This window comes from Lepisma saccharinum, chromosome 21 (assembly GCF_977018435.1).
Source record: "Lepisma saccharinum chromosome 21, izLepSacc3.1, whole genome shotgun sequence".
In the NCBI taxonomy this organism is placed as follows: Eukaryota; Metazoa; Arthropoda; class Insecta; order Zygentoma; family Lepismatidae; genus Lepisma; species Lepisma saccharinum.
In genome coordinates, this window is record NC_139249.1 from 42,937,383 (window position 1) to 42,955,547 (window position 18,165).

At 35.4% G+C, this 18,165-nt stretch overlaps 1 protein-coding gene across 1 annotated transcript in view; it reads right to left on the reverse strand.

The window, feature by feature from the left end:
• zetaCOP (COPI coat complex subunit zeta) overlaps positions 1 to 9,713 on the reverse strand; it is a 31,664-nt gene extending 21,951 nt beyond the window's left edge. Inside the window, exon 1 of the mRNA XM_083143265.1 lies at positions 9,599 to 9,713. The gene's annotated coding sequence lies outside the window, so the exon portion shown is untranslated. The remainder of the gene's footprint in view (positions 1 to 9,598) is intronic.
• Between the last annotated feature and the right edge of the window lie 8,452 nt (positions 9,714 to 18,165).

An 18,165-nucleotide genomic window follows, 5' to 3' on the forward strand; every position in this document is an offset into this window, starting at 1 on the left:
TAGTTTCTTCAACATATCCATCATGAGATTCACATTACCTATCTTTTCCAGAAACAAGAATTTTACTGTAATAGGTTAGGCATACTAAATTTAAACTAGTATAAGATTGACCACTGAAGAAATAACTCATTTTAAAGCTGCATGTGGTACCCCGTATTGACCAAAGCAGTTGAGATTTTTACTGTGAGAGGTACATGCAGAGCTTCTTTAATGCCTAATTTCAGATTTTTCATGAGTACTCTTCTAAAAAAAACTATAATAATTTCACAGTCATGTTGGAAAAGAAATTATGCATTTCTGAGGATTATTTTTTTTAATTACAGATATCATGCTATAATTTTCTAAAATGCCCATACAGCCACTGTTGGATGATCTGGTATGGAATGACCCCTGCATGAATTGCAGTGTGTATTATTTAATTGGAATTGATTGTTAACCACATTGTACATTTTATTTTAGGAAGCTTCTTACGGAACCTGATGATTGTGATGAAGAACAACAGCCTTGTGAAGAACAACATCAAGAACATGCAGTTCATTACAACACTGAAAATGTGGCTTCAACAAGTCTGAACAATAGTGTAGTTGCAGAGGCAGAAAATTACTTTTTACGGCAGGAAGTGGAGAAGTTGAGAGAGGAAGTCCAGCATCTAAAACAATGTTTCTCATTCAAGGAAATTTCAGGGGATGAGAAACTTGTCATAATGTATACTGGTTTGCCCAATAAAGACATATTTCAGGTGCTGTTAACTTTGTGCTCACGATTTGAGATGACATACTTTTATGGCTGGAATGTTCAGTCACTTTCGAAAGAGGACCAATTGTTTATGACTCTAATGAAGTTGAGGCAGAATCTAACACATGCTGATTTAAGTGTACGGTTCAGGTGTAGTGTGGCAACAGTGACAAATGTTGTATTAACATGGATATATTTTCTCCATGAGATTTTAGTAGAGGGATTTATGTCCACAGTTCCCTCTCTTTCGAAAAACAAAACATGCATGCCCAGTTGCTTCTCTCCATTCACCCATTGCCGGGTGGTGATTGATTGCACTGAGGTGTACACAGCAGTCCCAAATTCCATGTCCAAGCAGCAGATGACCTACAGCCATTACAAAAACAGGAACACGCTGAAGGGGCTTGTTGGTGTTGCACCAAATGGTGTTGTAACATTCACGAGCAAACTGTATGGTGGGTCCACATCTGACAAGGAAATTACGCAACATTGTGGATTGCTGGAGCAATTAAAGGAAGGTGATCTGATTTTGGCGGACAAAGGTTTTCTTATATCAGACATTCTGCCTCCAGGTGTGCACGTAAACATACCTCCTTTTTTGTCCACACCACAATTCACGAATGAACAGGTCATGCAAACAAGGAGTATAGCTAGGGCAAGAATTCATGTGGAAAGGGCTATATGCCGAATAAACGGCTTTACTATATTGGATTTTATCCCAAAGTCATTACTCCCACATGCTAGCAAAGTGTGGCAGGTGTGTGCAGCCCTAACAAACTTTCAGTATCCATTGATAAGAGAAATGGATATTTTCTACAGGCCAAAGGATGTGGATTAATACCAGTAGTAATGACCAATATTTGATTATAAGGAACTTATGTCTTCATGTAATGCATTAATGTAATTGTAGTGTGTAAATGATTTTGTTCTTCTGTAATGGATTGATTTTAACTGTTTTGTGTAAATAATTTTGTACTTCTGTAATGCATTAATTGTAACTGTTGTCTGTAAATAATTTTGTTAATTGTTGTAAGTAGTTTTTAAGTAGTAAGAATTTGTTTGTTTGGTATTTAGCCGTGTATATACGGGGGGCGAAGACTTATTGGGATTTTCTGTTCTCAGATGGATCAAAAACCCTGATGGAATTGATATTCAACCTATATCTAAACCTTTGCGTTTGGTGCGGTGAATTTCGGTGAAGTCCGGAGGGCCCAATGAGTTAAATCCACTCTCCTCACCTCCTTGCTGGGGCCCCCTGGGATCTTAGATCTATCTAAGATGCGAAAGAGAGAGTGGGATGCGGAAAGTAATGGGAAACTACCGCATCTATTTTTCCCTAGAAAACGTGCAACTGAACATCGAACAGCATGCAGTTTGCAAGGAAAGACCTGCCCAAGGGCAGAAAAATATAAATGAATGAATATGTTACATAACAGTTAAAGAGCTATCAGTACCTTTTCAAATAAAACATGAAGGTTTAGCTTTTTGAGATGTGGATGGAAATAACTTCCAGTTTCTATGATTCTTTCAATTTGGTCTATGATTCTTTCAATTTGGAGCTATTAATCTATGTAATGTTATGACTATTATTTTTTTCTGGGTGGCTTTTAGTTGGAAGTATAGAATTTGTTTGCATTTTACCACATAATCATTAGAGATTTTATGCCCATTATTTCCCAAGAAAGAAGGATGTGGCCATCATGTGAAGCTTTAAAGAAATTGTTCCAATATTATGTAAAAATCATTTATTAATAAACCGGCTTTTGTGCAAGGTTAGGATGCACAGAATATTTGTGAATATCAGCTAAAATTTAATAATCCAAATCGACACACATCATTTCTTCGTAGCAGTTTAGAAAACATTTGTCCTATCTGATAAAATAATTAATTAACATGGATAGTTGTTATTGATTTGTACATTACACTTGAGAAAATTTACTACATGTGAAGTACTGACTTACAAAATGTAGTCTTGTGTGTCTGAAAATTCTGCCTCACCATCATTGGTTACATTATCTAATGTGCCGATTGTGCAATAAAAGGCTATAAACCAATTTTGGACTGCAAAAAAAAAAAAATAGTGCAACAATTATGGGGTGAAATACAGTATTTCTGTGACACAAATAATTAGGGCTAATACTTTTTTAATATGTATGGAAATAACTTCATAGCTATCCAGTGCTTGTAATTGGGAAGCTTAATTTACACCATGGTACCAGTTTTAATTTTTTTCTGAGTAATTTTTGGTAGGATTAATTGAGTCAGTTTATTTTACTCCGCCTTTCTGCTACTTTAAGCTAATTGGGAAGATGAGGATGAATAGTCGTGAGATGGACGAAGGGAAAATCACAAGCATATGGGGACAACAAAGAATTGTACTGGCTGCGAGTCCAGATGCCAGACCCTAGCTAGTCTGCAAAATACAGTCCAAGGTGTACTGTGTGGAAGGAATGTGTACACTTGGGTGTATTTGGAAATGTCACCCCTTGTTAGTGATTAAGAATTTGCTTTAATTTCACAATAACACTGGAAATACTCTGGTAACTTTACTTTTCATTTTTCCATGCACATTTTCTTCGCAATCGATTTCACGACCTATCTGATGGATTCGCCAGGTGTGTACTGTCATGGCAAATTCGATCGCGAACAAAATTTGCAGTAAATCACCTATCTCCACGTAACCACAAAACATATATCTTTAGATACACTGCAATTCAAAAAGTATTCTAAAATACAAAAACTTTTTGTACTTACGATTCGTGAGTATCTGGTTTTCCAATGAACGACGTTTCGAGAACAACTGTTCCCTTCTTCAGGTTCTTAAGTTACATAGGCTATCCAAAATATACCATAGCCACGTCAATACTTTTCTCCCAAAATTCCAGGAACAAGGATATAAGTTTGGAGATTATTATATGAAAACTTGGAATCCATAGTAAGGGGTTTAAAGAATTTTGGGAGAAAAGTATTGACATGGCTATGGTGTATTTTGGAAAGCCTATGTAACTTAAGAACCTGAAGAACGGAACAGTTATTCTCGAAACCTCGTTCATTGGAAAACCAGATACTCATGAATTGTAAGTACAAAAGGTTTTTGTATTTTAGAATACTTTTTGAATTGAAATCAGTGAGTAATTTGCACAACTAATTATGGATACACTGCAAATACATTTAAGACAATAAAAGGTACAGCATACAATTAAACTATATCGTATAAAATGTAAACCAAACTACAGATTTATTTCCCATAAGTTAATATTTACAATACTTTCAATATTACAAAAACATGTAGATGAAATAAATAACAAAAACATACCTTTAAAGATCTAAAGACAATGTTCAAGCTTTGAAATGTATTACAATTATAATATTGACCAAGTTGCACTCTACACTTGATGAGAAATGTTTTCTAGAACTTATAATGGTAGAAGTTTCACTTTTGACATTGTATTTTGGAACTTTGTATGTCTTTTAAGATAAAATTGTATTATCAAATAAACCAATTAAAATAAAGCTTATAAAACTAAAATATTTTAGTAATTTCTTCCTCTAAAAAAAATAAAATAATTTAAATTTTCGCATAGGATTGTCCAAGTTATTAAAAATTTTCTATTGTGAAGATGGATGAATAATTCTTACAAGAAGAAAGATGAACATGTTTCTCCATTTAATGAATGTTACCAAACATTAAGAGATTTTGTTCATATCCTCTTTAATTCTTAACTACTATGGATGTTGATAATCACATAACTAGTAGGGAGAGGTTTGTAGGACCACTGTTTTGATTTCAAATTGTGAACTTGTTCGTCTTTCCTTTTTTTTTTCTGATGTGTTTTACATAACTTGACATGGTGATAGAAAAATAACGTAAAGCACCTTTTCAATTATTGTTTTCCTAAATAAACCTAACATAATTTATGCAAAGAGGAATGAAATCAATAAAAAATTACAACAATGTGTCCTAAATTTGTTTGAAAGTCCAAATTCTTGAAATTTCTACATTTTTATGTTGTCTGAGGAGACATAGGCCAAAGTAATGTGTAAGATTTAAGGCGATCCCACAGTCAGTGAAGCCATACAACAAAAAGTTCCCTATCAAGATATCGAACCATTGAAATTTAATAATTAAAGGTCTGAATTTGCTGAATATGAATTTGTTTGTTAATTTGCACATAGATATTAAGGGTATACTATGATACAATAGACTACTAACACTGATAGTGAATGCAGTGAATTAAGTTTTTAGCCCTTATACAGTTTCTTTCATCCGCATCTATTTGAGTTACAGATTTATAGTATGGTGAGAGCTGGAAAATGTATTATCCATGTTGGTTGAATTTCTTCATTGTAATTCAGCTTTTGTTTCATGTTCATTTTCATGGTAAATTTACTAAAAGAGTTTAAGAGTTAACTTGAAATATTCTGATATTGCATGAAAAACGAGTAGTAGATGGAATTGTTGGAAGAGCAAAATGGTACTTTAGTATTATACGGACAACCTCATTTGTCTGTGTTAAATTATATTCCCCTTGCAAACATGAAGCATTGAGTTAGGTTCCATAAGTGGGAATCGTATTTGGCAGAATACGATTTGGAGGTAGTCCACATCATACTAAATTACTAGCAAAATCTCTGGTGAGACAGACAGTCATGATCAAAAACACTGATGTTATTGTTCTGTTATTCTGTATACTTTGCAGGTGCAGCTAGTAACATAAAAAAAAGGTTGTCGTGCATGATTCTCAGTCGGATAAAGACCCCTTCATGGCCATTGTACAAATATCCCCTGCAATTCCACACGTTTATGTGCGTTCATTTTTAGGTAAATATAGAGTTTCTAATTTCCGAGCAGAGCGTTGCGTGCAAAACACACCTGTGCCATGTTGTAACGTCGTCGTTCAGCTCGTGCTGTCGTCTGCACTTCGCTTTGGCTGCATTTGGTGTTAGGACGTGTCTGTGTTTGCTATGAGGTAATGGACTGGAAAAGATACGTAACTACTAGAACAGGAAATGGTAGTTTCCACTAAGCAAGCATTGAATCAGTGCTTTACCACAGTTTTCTCTGCCGAGTTAACATTACAAATAAGATTTTTTTGTTGCCTTTTGCCGAAACAGTTTCCATCTTGTGAGTTACAAGAGCAGAGCAGCCCGAATTTTATAGCTGGTCAGTGTTGTGGATATCAGAGTGGAAAATAAAGATTTCACCATTATGCACAAATATGAGTACCAGATGCTCCAATATGATATTTCTCAATGTACCCACGAATGAAAAAAAAAGCATATGTCACATCAATGTAACAGTTGATACCTCATTTATTTAATGATGGATTTGGTTCATTTTACTTCACTTTCCTTCCACTTTTAGCTAATTGCAACATGAGGATGAGTGGCGATATGATGAAATTGAGGAAGGGACATCCATAGAGACCACCAATGAACAGGCTAGGATTCAAATTTGGGACCCCTGGCATCGTAACATGCCATGAGGTCTGCCACAGAGGGTGGCAGGTACCACTTTTATGCTTTCCAGTTTGTCAATAAATCATTTTGTGTTGCACATGCTGTATTTCAATTATTCTGCTTAATCAGAGTTGGCAACATTTGAAAGTAACACATCACAAAATTCATGATTTTGTCACAAGGAAAGAAGGAAGTGTATCAAAACCAAATCTGCATGGAATTGAAACTTATTACAAAAATATGGGCAAAATACCATGTCACTTCACAGAGTTTGCTTTTTCAAAAAATCCAAGACATTTTTTCACTGCACAAAGGCATCACACACTGATTTTCCATGCAACAATCCTGCTCTAGGAAGAAGAGCTGGAATATACCATAATCAGTACATGTCTTTTACTCCAAAATAATGTAGGAGAAAAACAAGCAAACTTTTTTATTTGCAAATATATGAATTAGAAACAAATTAGTCAGATTTTTCGTACAGAAGTCACATGTCACCATGGAATTGTCCATTACTGACATTCAAAATGAGTTGCGTCATTTGAAACACAACATAACAAAATAAAACGTAACTACTATGGTACATCTGTCAGACTGCTAGTGGAAGTACAATTCAATAAGATTTGAAAAATACAGTAAAAGATAAAATCAGTGAAGCTCAGAGATGGTCCATAGTGGTAAAGGATTAACACAAATAATATCGACAGTTAAAAGGTAATGGATATCTATGCCATGAAATAGTTTCATGGCAATACCTTTGTAGGTGGAAATGATTCCCTAGCTTTCAGAGGCTTTTATTTAGTAATGTATCAGAAATCAAAGTTTCCTACGGACATCTCAAACACATTGTTTATTTTGCTCAGCAGCTCACAAATGAGAGCTGTAGCCAGCCCTCTATTAATGTTGGGGGTAAACCAACCAAAACATACTTGAAGATAGGGTAGCAAATGCATTTGGGCTACAAAGAGTAACAAACTATATGCTTCTGCGTTGCACACCTACAATTTTCTTTGTTTTTCTGATATCTATTAAATTGCCTCTTCGAGCTACATAGCTCATTTGTAACTACTGTTTAAATAAAGAAAAAAAATCAAGTTTTTTACAACTTGAAACAAAACAAATTCACATTGGTGATATATATGAAAAGTACCAGACAACTTAGGCAGAAAACACACACACAAAAAAATCCACAATGTGAGTACCAAAAGATATGAAAATACCCAGTGCAACATGTCTAGTTTACATCAAATTAATTTTTTCTTACAATGCCACTGTCAATCGATAATTTACTTCCTAGGCACATAATACAAAATAAATTATTTGGAATAAGGATGACTGTATGTTTTGGTTCCTGCAGGACAGCCCTTCTCCCTTTATTTATAGCCAAAGACACCCTTCCTTTAAAAATTGTCCTGTATAACATTAGCTTGCAGATGTTAGGAAGTGCTTTGGATCCCACTTTAAACTGTAGGTCCAGTCCTGATAAGCTTATCTGTGCACAAAGTTCTCTTAATAAATTAATCAAATCAATGCATCTATAAATATATTAATAAAATGTAGAAATAATGGTAAGAGTTACATATAGCGAAAACACATTTCTTCAAATTTACAGGAGAAAAGACAGGAAAGTACTTACGGAATTGAGTTCCTGTAGATTTTTGGAAGCTGGGAATAGTGTTTTTTCCATTCGTGCAATTTATTCGGCCGGTAAATAATGTAATTTTCGACATTCATGTATTTCCGTTGCACGATAGCTCGTGCCACCATTACCGTCGACTACGTGAATCAAATGTTCCGTGCGTTCGATTATGTAACCCCCTGTTAGTGTAGCAACCACACGGTAGTTTACAAGATGACGTGTCAGCGTTTTTTTTTTTGTTTTTTTTTTTCAATTTAATTTTCTATATTTGCCTAACCTAACCTTCCGTGAATGGTTTGTGGATCAATTTTTGCTTAAAAACCTTTTGTGAATTTATCGGTTCATAAGTTTGGTAACACTGCATATCTGCTGACGATAGACAACGTGAGTCAAGATTTGGCTGCCAATTAGCAACAAAATACTTATAATGTTAAAAATAACGCTTTTTTCCATTGAAAAATAGTAATCCCAAGTTGAAAAATGTTCCGCTATGCATATGAGGTAAGTACAAATGAAATTAATTTGAAAATAAACGAGTTAAATGTGTTTTCGCTATATCTAACTAGTACCGAAATAATAAATGTAACTAGTCAACTTATAATAAACATATAATAAATAAAAATTACAATACCAATATCTTTTCTGTATATCATTCTAAAGATTGCTTAACATCATGTATGCACTAATCACAATATACCCATATTCTCATGTATTATTAACTTACAAATGATATACTATTTCTATTTAATATCACTTATACAAACACCATCACAAAAAGGATAATTAATTAGAGTGGTCATGAATACCCACACTAATCAATCAACATTATATGTCAGGGCCTCCCCCATGGCATCAAGGGGTCCCGAGTTCGATACCCGGTGGAGGCACAAGTGGTTCGGATCCCACTTTAAATTGTAGGTCCAGTCCCAATTAGCCTTACTGTGCATAAAGTGGACTTAAAACACCAACTCAAACCAAACCAAACATTTTATGTCATTGTAATTTCTGGTACTTTCATTTCAGGTTTCACAAAACTTTTGATAATTTACTAGTTAACTCTATTATTGCAGTGGAGGTGATACCTAACATAAACATACAAACAACTAAACAGCAACACCCCACAAATGAAGAGTCGGGAAAAAAAATGCTCGTCGGACTCAAGAAAAATGAAATTTTACTTGCAAAACGATACTAGACATAAATAAAAAGGAACAAAATGGATGTGTGAAATGTATGAAACAACAGAAAGCATGTTGTAATATCCAGCACACTATCAGCATGGCAGGATATGACACTACCACCTTGCTCATGAAAGAAAATTGAGTTACCTTCCCCCCCCCCATCCTTTCAAGTGTAAATAGACTACACATAGAAGAGTGAACCCAAATATGTACAATACCACCCATACTCATGCTATTATTACTAATAATATAAATGACAAATGTAATACATATTGTAGTATAAATAAATCACCTAATAAAATGTGAAGCACATAAAAAGCAGAAGAACTATAAGTTTTTGGGACTGATGTTTAGGGACACTGAAATTTCGCGAACGCTTTAAACGCGAAATTATTTTAAAGTGTGTATAATTTTGTTTCGAGACAAGTGGATAAGAGTTATGACCATTTTCGGCTCCAATTTATTCACGAAGTTCCGCGAAATACAAATCAAAATGCGAAATGAAACGAAAAGTGTCGAAGTTCACGAAATAACACCGAAATTCAGTTGTCAAAACAAAAAAAAAAAAAACACATTAATTTACCTTCTTTCATAACATTGGAATGTTATTTTGCTCGTGAAAGTTCAACATTTCATTACAGGTGACAATGACTGCGTAAAGTAGTTTTACGTCATCAGAAGCGCAATGTCGCACAGTGCAAACGGTGTCAATGATAAGTATTTAGCCTCTTTCTTCTCCGTTCGTTCATTTCTCCTTTCCTGCATCTCAGGCTATCTCGCTCCAACGTAATGCGTAAATACGTTGCTGTCATGCAGAAAATACGGAAATTAGTTTTTTGCTGTTAATGTTATGTTTTTGTAGGACTATTTTTTTTCAGTCAAAGTTTGCGGTCCAAAAAGTTCCAATCAAAGGCCTACAGAAGATCGTGTGTAGTCTGTGTCTCCATTACGCGCCACACAAAAATACGAGTTTCAAGGATTTTCGTGTCCGTGCTTCTTGTGCGCTTGCTCATAGTTTCTTTAGCGAATTACAATGCCCAACGTTATTTCAGTATTTGAACGTCCTCGAGAGTTCGAGGCAACAAGGCTTGTACAAAATTAAATGACTTGCTCCGCGAAGATCCAGGAAATATATTTTTTTAAATGTTAATGTTTTATTTAGTATGCACGAAATATTGTCAATGAAGATTTGTACGACATTTGCAAGAATGTGCCTATTCTAAGAGCATGTTCACAATTAAATTTTTTGAGAGGGTACAAAGCTTTTCAGGATATGGTAAAGAGGGATGTGAAGGAGTCAGGTGTATCTTTGAATTTAATTAATATGCTGCTAGCACTTAAAGATCACTAGCTATGCAAGTGTTGTGGTTTTCTGTAAGTAATGTTGACTGTGAGCGTGTTTTTTCAGCTTATTGTAATATAATGACCAACCAGAGATACAACTTAAAACCATGCAATGCAGAGTTTATGTTAAGTGTACACTTTAACTGATAAAAGGTAGGTGCAGACTACTTAACTTTGAATTTTATTTACCGCTTTTCCAACGAAATGATCTTTTTTTACCGCTTTTATATACCGAAATTGTAACTTTTTAAATGCGAAATTCATGAATTTTATTTACCACAAATCATTGTCCCTACTGATGTTCTGGTGTACATCAAAGTCATACATTCAAAGCAGGGGGAAGGGAGCTCAACAGAGTTTCCCTGATGTTTTAATGACTTACATTGCTACTTTTCCACATTGAAAATTATTAATTCCAGTGCGTCTACCAAAATAACAAATCCAAAATTCTTGACTTTTTCATGACCTTAGATTTATTTAATCGCCCCCTACTTAGGTATAGTTGGAAATTAGAAAGAAAAAAAACCTACCGAAGGCTAATTAAGATGGAAACTGAAGCTCTACTTGAACAAGAGATTTAGACTTGCTTTAATTATTAATGCATGTAAAAATTAATGCTTCCGACTTCATCCTGGAAGGGGAATGGTCGCATTAGTTTTGTTACTATTTTTACAAAACTTTATGCATACAAGAATGTAATTCTTAAGAAACAAAACTAAGTGAAAAATTTTAACCACAACTCAATACAATTTTAGATTTACAAATATTCAATGTTGTCAAAACCCAGTACAGATATATAACAATGTAAATTCATGTTAAAGATAACAAAAACACACAAACTACATGATAAAAAACCTCTAGGAGTTCTTCCAAGCTTTCAATTCCATCTCGGAATCATCATCAGGGCTGGTTGAGAGACAACGAAGGGGATATGGTAGAAGTTGCGCTGGCACTACTGCCACAGCGCCAGCGAAACTTCAACCTCATCCCCTTCGTCGTCTCTCAACCAGCCCTGATGTAATTAAGGGATCCTGGGTTCGATACATGGTGGTTCGGATCCCACTTTAAACTGTAGGTCCAGTCCCGATTAGCCTTACTGTACAAAAGTGGACTTAAAACACCAAGTCAATCAATCGACCAGCCCTAATGATGATTCTGAGCTGAAATCGAAAGCTTGGAATAACTTCTAAAGTGCTTTTCATCAGGCAGTTTTTTTTTAATCTTTAAAAGTTGAAGGCAGGCAAGTATCATACTTAATAGAAGCAGCATGGGAATTGTTTCTCTTTCCATCACTTACACTAAGTCATAAATTTTAGGAAGTTAGAAACTCTAAGTATTTTCTAAAAAAGAAATCTGCCAAAATTTGTAAATTATGTTCCCAGGCTGGGTCCTTCATGCATAAGTATATAACTTTGCTGTTTGGGGACCAAATTACGAGATAACATTTTTCTTTACTGCAGAGATACATCTGTCCTTGCATCTGGTGGTAATATGCATGGTCTGTATTCCACACAATTTGCCCCTCTTCATGTCGCACAACATATGACCTGTCTTGAATTATATCCTCTGTCAGATTTGAGGAATTTCGGTATTTATATGGGCACTTTACCTCAATAAGTGCAGATTCCTCTTCTACAATACCATCTGGACTTGCACCAAGAGTACCCGATTCATGTAGCCAGATGCCTGTGGGCTTGACACAATAATTTGTCTCAGCCTCAAAGTCAGCTATGGCTTTTTTTTCATGCTCTCTCCCCCACTGAATTGCTTTTACACCATCCAAGGTGTAAAAGCCAGTAATTTGCTTAAACAAAGATGGAGGGAACTTGTTCCTATTACATGCCTTCAATATATATCCAAAATTGCTTGCTGTCAAGCGATTTTTCCTCGCCGTTGACCACAAAGGATTATTAGCTTGCCCCACTGTCACATTGGCTATGTGGGATATTTCATCTGGTGTTAATTGTAACACATCTTTAAGATATAAAACCTTATTTTGGGCATTTACAAAATTTTCACTGCAGATGTAGTCATCAACAGTTGGAACTGCACATGCACTTTCATGAACATCTGGCTGTAGTAGCCATGTGAATCCCACATTGCAGCACAGTGAACTTAATTCACTATGCAGCCAATCAACATCAGGCTTACCAACTGGTCTCCCAGAAGCTCTGAATTTCTTGTTTGATGGGAAGAGCTCATCTGCAGTGACCACTTCCCTTGGACCTTTCTTTCTTGCACCTTTTGCTTTCCAGGTACACCTTTTATCTGTCGTGGAGATGTTTTTGCTGGCATATATAAGTAGTGCTGCACCATGGTGGCACCGAAATGTCCCACGCGGGCATGCACATTCCATTTTCAAAATTTTTCCACTTCCATCGAAGTCCACCTACAGAAAGAAAATGTTTGTCAATAATAAACAATCTCTACAAAGTGAAAGAGTGCAAGTAATATAGACATTTTCACTTAATAGAATTTTCTTTGGCATACTTGCTACATTATTATAGAAATCAATGCATCTTTTACACAGCTATGAATAGGTGCAGATATAAACCTACACAAGTGAATATTTTGCAATCATACAACAATGGGCATGGAAGTATGGTTCAGTGGATGAGAAAAATGATATCTTTTCTCAAAATGTTATTTATAGTTTCCTTTTGACCACAAGTCTGTGCAAAAGCTGAGTAATTAAAGCACATGGTCGAAGTTCCTTTTGTTTTATTGCAATTTCATCATGTTACGAATGCAATTTTTACATGGTTCGATTTCGATTTACTTCTGTTAACACATACTACAGACTTTTAACGATTACTTAAGATTTTGTTCAATATATGCTTTCGTAGTTAGGTTAGGCAGGCCAGGTTCCATTCTCTTGGCATTAAAATAAAGCTCCTAAATGCATTATACTAAGGTTCAACATTAATTAATTCACAGTAGTCTACAATATTTGCAGTCTCATGTCAACGGAAAATACATTGTCCATATGAAGCGTGTATATTTGCATAAGGTCATTTTTAAGTTGTTTTTTTTTTCAACAAAAGTAACTTTTTTTCTTCGAAATCCAAACAGTGCTAATTACTTTAAGGAAAGTTCAAAGTTCGTGTGACAATGATTGCCAAAATTCTACGGTAATTAGTCTTCTTGCTAGGAGAATTTGAAAAAAAATATCATAAAACAAGCAAATTACTATTGCTGTAAAACAGTATGAAATTGAAATCATGCATTTTGTTAGTTAAAATAAGGGTAAGAATTTACAATATAGAGAAAGTCTTCAATTTCGTTAATTTTTGGTATACTAACTAATTTTGGCCTCCTAATCACGAATCTGTTGTAAAAAAACGGGGGTCACGTCTGGAAATTGTACATTTTGATGCAAAATTGTTTGTTAGCACCAAAAACCATCCACGGGTAGCCCCACAAACCACTGACGTTAGCCCCAAAAACCATCCATGGGTAGCCCCACAAACCATTCTCGTTAGCCCAAAAAACATCCACGGGTAGCCCCACGAACCATTCACACGAGGTTAGGTTAGGTTCCATTAGCACTCATTTCACCCCTACATTCATCGAAAAAATAGGGATCGTACTATAATTGAACATCATAAATCATTTTCTTGTAAAACAACGGTGTGGTTGGACACAATGACAGGAGATTACATTTTTGTTCGTAAAACTACGCATATACACCTATATATAAAAAAAATTCAATCGGCTTTTTTTCAAATTTTCAAACGTGACCCCCGGTTTTTTTCAACAGATTCGTGATTAGGAGATCAAAATTAGTTAGTATACCGAAAATTAACAAAATTGGAGACTTTCTCTATATTGTAAATCGCTCCAAAATAAGTGTGTAATTTGGAATTTACTACAAAATTTCTAAAATATGCCAATAATATAAGAAATCTGGGGAACATACAATAAGAAACTATACTGTAGAAACATTTTCTTCCAATCTTCAGAATTGAAAAGGAACATAATACACTCACGGAAACTGAGTAGTAGTTACCGAAATACATATAAACTCAAAACAATGGTTAGTACGCAACAATTCAGTCGTAGTCCTAGCAGTTTTCAAGCACTTTGGACAGGATGCCTATTTCCCGGAAGAACTGTTCTTTTCTGTGGTCTAAATTGACATTAGCGTAAAATGTCTCTAGTGCATTAGAGTGAACTTTTATCTTTCGCTCGCACACACACATACATTTACATTATCTACTTACCTTCACTTTGTATGCCTTGTTCTTCATGCTAGCTTGAACTTCGCCTTCCATATGCAAGAATTCAGCATCGTAAGATAACGCTGTAACATGTTTGGATTCAACTGCATTTTCCGCACGTTCCACAAGTTTTGGTTCATCACCAAAGAATTCCACAATGCGATGGAATTTAATTGCCATCTCTTAACACCTTCTAAGCACGCAAACACAAACAACTCTTTGCAATACTGTTTTACTATCACGGCTTCCCCACGCTTCCCTCTCTGATTTTGCCTAGCAACTAAATGTTTAGAAACAAAATGGATGCTTAGCAACGGATGTGACGTCACGACTTAACTCGCCCATATAGAGATTAGGTAAAGCCATCCGAAGATTGCCGATCTTGCACGAACGCGTGACGTCACCGGAGAAGCAGTGAGCTCGGCTGAAGCAGACGACCCCTAGCATTTATATGGGAGATTCAGAGAGCGAAAGTATATTATTACTTTTAGGAGGGGGAAAATAATAATTGTCATCCTCCAAGATGGTATTGAGGCATCCTTTTAATGATTAGTAACATAATTGAAAAGCGCTACTTTTAAATGGGGGCAAAGTACACGTGAAAAAATGTATTTTGAAAATCCATATTCCTGAAACTTTCTGACCGATGCGCTACAAAGAAAGTTGCGTGTTCTCCTTTAGAATTTCGTCATTTTACAAATCGTAATATAATTTTAACAAAAACGTGGCATGCTAGAGAAGAATTAAAGAGTTTTAAAAAATAATTGATTAATAGACTTAGTTTATTTTGCTTCGCTTATCTTGTAAGGTGCCGTTGCCGTGATCAACCACTATCTATCTCCCCCTTCATTTCCTTCAATTTCTCCAATTCCATTGGGGAGTTCTTTCAGGGCTGCCAATATTCCTATCAGCACATATCAACAGGTGAATGACTATGAAGAGCGACGCATAGCGTTACGCAAGGAAAACATAACAACTGATGAGGGAAAACGCTCAAAATCAAAATAAAACAAATACCATCCTTTTAAAATCATCATTGCTTAGCTGCATGGCTGGGGAGAGACCTGCGCTCGATCGCCAGCTCTAAACTTCGAAGGAGACGAAGAAAGTGAGCGGAAACATACATCGCGACTCTTTAGGCTGCTCTCATACTGAACTAGGCTTCGTGGCGGTTCCTCTCTCGAACCTTTAGGCCACCCTCTGTCGTCAGCGTCCTCGAAAAACTATACAATCGCAGCTATTACATTAAAAAAAATCACGGAGACAAAGCGTCCATCCTCATCTTTACCTTCCTATTTCCTTCAATCACCTTTCAATATCCTATGTCATCTGTTTCTTCACCTCGGCTAAAACTCAGTGGGCTAATGGGATACTCTGACCCCTCTCAGGTACGGGTATAGTAGTAGAAATACGTGGGATATGAAGCTTCGACTGTTGTGTACTAAATCATTTGACAGGCTATGGAAAAGGGAGATTTTATAAATGAATAACATCTGTTTCCGAAGAAAGGTCTGCGTCTTCAGTAGGCTTCTTTATGGGCAATTATTTTCCTGAAGATGGTTTATTTTCAAGATACTTTTATAAATTTACATCTTAGTTACAGATCTCCATAAATAAAGGACAGAACAGATTTCCTTCTTATAATTAAATCTACACGACTTTTGCAGTGTATTTACATAATATGGATCAAGCTGTCATATCAGTTATATAAAGACGACCAGGCGCTTGCTTCGAACTTTATGAACGCTCCTTGACATAATGAAGCATGACTTTGACGTGACTGGCGAAGGTTTTAAGTATTGACTCCGATCTTAATATAAATTGGACATTATGGTCTGGCTTCAAGATATATGCAGAAATACAAACGGCTATAATTCGTAAAATATTAGAGACATCGACTTGATATCGGGTATGGCAACATGTTAGCATGTTCACAGGGCGAAACCTAACCATGCCAGATATCAATAATGAATAACCTGATCAATAAATAATAATCGTGGAGACGAAATAATCTGAACTTATTCTTCCGTATGATGGCATGTTAGCATGCCCACAGGGCGAACCTACTCATACGGCAGAATAACATTAAGTCCTGTTGCTTTATGCAAAAATTGAAAATATATTACGTATATGTTTCGAAGAAATCAAACTGAACTATCACAAAGGTTGAAAGAAATCGTAAATTAACTTATTCTCACGCATGGTGACATGTTAGCATGTCCACAGGGCGAACCTACCCATGCGTCAGAATAACAGTAAGTTCTGAGTCGAAATTTAACATTATTTTGTGAAGATTTTATTTAAAATTTCAGAAAACTTCAAAATAAAGTTGAAATGAACTTATTCTTTCGTATGGTGACATGTTAGCATGTCCACAGGGCGAACCTACCCATACGACAGAATAACTATGTCTCTAAGCTAATTTGGGAACGAAGACTGAGTTCTTGAACCCTCCCATAAAGGGAGCTGAGTATTTAAGATGTTAATCCATCGGAGTCGGTGATGAAAATGCCCCAGAATTAGGTGCCGAAGCTGTATTTATATCCTCGCATGTCAAGCAGAACGCCTCCCGTGACACAAAAGATAAACATAGCTACAGCTGTGATATGCAGAACTAATTTGTGTATAATGGCAATATTCTAAAAATTAAACAGTATGTTCCATAAGGTTCATTTTTCTATGTCTAAAACAACAGTTATGATCATTAAAGTTTCTATAATATTCTCTACTATAAAGTTGTCACATTCTTAAAAACTTCTTCCCAATGTCCATAAGGCTTATATTACTAATAACTCCAACTGAAATTTAGCTCTTATGGCTTTCATAATAGTTTGATTCTAAAACTGAGAACACATATTTTTGACTAATTGTCAACAATGAAAGATTTTGCTTTCAAGAAGCTTGCAAATAACAAATTCTAAACTTCTCGAATGACAGAATTAGGTCATTAGTTCAACTATTAAATATATCATCTTTCATAACGTTTTCATAGTGAATATAAAAAGTAAAATAATTAAGAATAATATTAAATATGACCGAATCTTTGATATGGTTCGGGAGGATCATATCAATCTGTCACAAATGGCTAATCGCAAAGATGAGGATGCGTGATGATATGATGAAATTGAAGAAAGGAAAGTAGACCCATGCCCGGGCGGGGATTCGAACCTGGGGGCACTTGGCATCGTAAAGCGTTGTGCTAACCACTTCGCCACGGAGATCAGCATTACAAGGAAATAAACAGAAATTGGCATTCATGTTTTAATATGCGAGAAACATTTGCGAGGAGGTTATTGAAGTAACAAATAATTATTACAAGACGTTGTGATGAAAATTATTAATATATCTGAAATATCGAGAGTTGACCTTGCAGTCTCTAAATGTACTTTTAGGGTTACGCAAAACCTTTACTCAAAATTGCTAGTGTAAATTTATAAGCTATTAAAATTTAAAACTTATTCCTGTTCGAAAAAAGAAACTGCCAAGTCAAATTAATATTTCGTAGAAATACATGTATTTGTCTTTCATGAGGCCAAGAGAGTATTTGGAGGGGACGCTGGCTTGGGAAGGCTATAGCCCCGGATCT